The sequence below is a fragment of the Bidens hawaiensis genome, unplaced genomic scaffold (genome assembly GCF_021521415.1).
Source record: "Bidens hawaiensis isolate Kalapana, Puna unplaced genomic scaffold, B.hawaiensis_p1.1 tig00005003_1, whole genome shotgun sequence".
Classification (NCBI taxonomy): domain Eukaryota; kingdom Viridiplantae; phylum Streptophyta; class Magnoliopsida; order Asterales; family Asteraceae; genus Bidens; species Bidens hawaiensis.
The window spans coordinates 1,451,742-1,454,810 of NW_027491315.1; positions in this window are offsets into that span (position 1 = coordinate 1,451,742).

Genomic DNA, 3,069 nt, shown 5'->3' on the forward strand with positions numbered 1-3,069 from the left:
TTTTCCGCCGAATTTTACTCTGTGATGCTTATTTTAATGAAAAGAATTGTTTTTATGTTTAATTATTTTACAAGTGTTTTGAATGCATACGAACTGTGGGTTTCCCGGGGTTCGGGGCCTTACAAGTTGCCTTGGGATGTTAAATATATATATATATATATATATATACATTATTACTTGGCTTATATTTGGCGATGTTGTAGTCGTTTCGACTACTGATGTTGTGTATGCCTACTTTGTGTTTGCATGCACTGATGTTACATGTTCGGGTTGTACGTTTGCTCGACCATGATGTTATACGTGGATGTTATATATATAGGGATGTAATTGAAAGGATGTTTACATATACATTTTGTGTATGTATGTATGAGAATGTTTAGTTTTCGGTAATGATGATTTGATGGATGCACCCTTTTACTTTTTAAACTTTTGGTATGACTATCATAATTATTACTACTGATATTATTTACTTAAAACTTGATCTCACTCAGCTCAAACTGACTTTGTGTGCATGTTAGTATGAGTTTCAGGTTAGGAAGATGATGCCTTATCGCTTGGACGTGCACGAAGCTACTTGGATGATGAAGGGCATACGGGAATTGAAGATTTTATTATTAAACATTTATTTTTAAAAGTTTTTATTTAAAGATAATTAGGTTGATTTTGGACAAAATTCCCGGGTTTTGGAAACTCATTTACTTATTTACGTTTTCCGCCGAATTTTACTCTGTGATGCTTATTTTAATGAAAAGAATTGTTTTTATGTTTAATTATTTTACAAGTGTTTTGAATGAATACCAACTGTGGGGTTCCCGGGGTTCGGGGCCTTACAAGTTGGTATCAGAGCCATGGTTTGAGGGATCCGAGCATCCCCGAATGCTTGGTCTCGAACTGTAAGAAAAGAGACCAGTATGCCCACCGCGAGTAGCTGCACGCCAAGAGGTAACTTTAAATTATTTTGTCATTCCTTTGAATTTGAAAGTTTCCAGTATGTGATTAATTGTAAAATGTTAGATAGAATGCTAATGTGGTTAGGGGCAAGGGGTGCTTAGAACGGGCCGGTGAAATAAACGACTAATAACACTTGATCAATGTTATTAGCAGTTTACCCTTACCTTCCATGTTTTAAATACCACTTGTGTCTGACTATGTTAGGGTTCCGTCTTTGTATGGATAGGATTTGGCTAACTCTCGAGTCGTTAGCGTTAAAGTTTATCTTATTCCATAAATTCTCCTGTTCGTTTCCCATCCTCTCGAACGCTTTGCGCGTAATTGTTTAGCTGAGGCATAGCATACTATCACTCTGGGTTCCTTGGTACTTGACCGCTTAAATTCCTCGCTCCTTCAAGAATGTATGAGCAACTGTTTAGCTAAGTAGGAGCGTGATGTTATCCAAGATACCTTTGTACTTGATGAATTACCAGCGTCAGTCTTATTTGATTCGGGCGCTAGTAGAAGTTTTGTGTCTACCGCTTTCTATTTATCGTTGAATAAATCACCCGAGCGCGTAGTCGATGTGTTTGAGGTTGAGGTCGCCGTAAAAAAATCTGTTTCCGTGACTAGGGCTACCGTCGGTGATGTTCCTATCGTTCGGGATTTCCCGAATGTAATTCCAGATGATTTGTCAGATGTGCCGCCGGACCGCGAGGACGAATTCCAGATAGATCTTGTGTCGGGCGCAAAACTCGTTGCCCAAGCTCCCTACCGCCTAGTGCCGAATGAAATGAAGGAACTTATGGCTCAATTGGAAGACTTGCTCGATAAGGGCTTTATTCGACCAAGCGTCTCACCTTGGGGTGCCCCGTTCCTGTTCGTTAAAAAGAAGGACGGTAGCATGCGGATGTGCATTGACTATCATGAATTGAACAAGCTCCCTGTTAAAAAAAAATCGGTACCCGCTCCCGAGGATCGACGACTTATTTGATCAGCTCCAAGGAGCTAGTTGGTTCTCGAAGATTGACCTTAGGTCCGGGTATCATCAGTTGAAAATTCGGGAGGAAGATATTCCTAAGACTGCCTTCCGCACTCGTTATGGGCATTATGAATTTCTTGTGATGTCTTTTGGTTTGACCAACGTAGCGGCTGCGTTCATGGATCTTATGAACCGGGTGTGTAGACCGTTGCTCAATCGTTCGGTTATTGTGTTCATCGACGACATTCTTGTGTACTCTAAAAGTGCATCCGATCACGCCGGTCATCTCGTGGAAGTGTTGGAGGCTTTGCGGAAGAACAAACTGTATGCGAAATTTTCTAAATGTTCCTTCTGGCTGCGTGAGATTCAATTCTTGGGTCATGTTATTAACCCGAGTGGTATTCTGGTTGACCCTGCAAAGGTGGAAGCTGTAAATGAATGGGAGTCTCCTAAGTCTCCATCTGAAATCCGTAGCTATCTGGGTTTGGCGGGGTATTACGGCCGCTTTATTCCCGATTTTTCGAAAATTACTTCTTCGCTGGCCAGGTTTACTAAGAAGAGTGTTAAGTTCGTTTGGGGTACTGAGTAGGAGGAGGCTTTTCTCGAGTTGAAGAACCGGTTGACGCATGCCCCGATTTTAGCTCTACCTGATGGCACTGACGATCTGGTGGTTTATTCTGATGCCTCTTACCAGGGGCTTGGGTGTGTTCTGAAGCAGCGAGGTCGAGTCATCGCGTATGCCTCGTGGAAATTAAAGCCTCACGAGGCGAATTATCATAGTCACGATTTGGAGCTTGGGCCGTTGTGTTTGCGCTTAAGTTGTGGCGGCATTATTTGTATGGTGTTCACTACGTTATCTATACCGATCATTAGAGTTTAAAGTATTTTTTCGAACAAAAGGAACTGAATATGTGCCAGCGTCGATGGTTGGAGTTGATTAAGGATTATGATTTGGAGATTATGTACCACCCAGGTAAGCCTAATGTGGTGGCTGACGCGTTGAGCCTGAAGGAGAGACCGAAGGCGATTCGTGTAAAATCTTACCAACTTATCCTTAAACCCGATATTTTGAAGCAAATAGCCAGCGTTCAGAATGAGGCTTTGCAGGTGGAATGGATTATGTCAGAACGTGTTTGGGGTCAGGAGAAATTGATGGA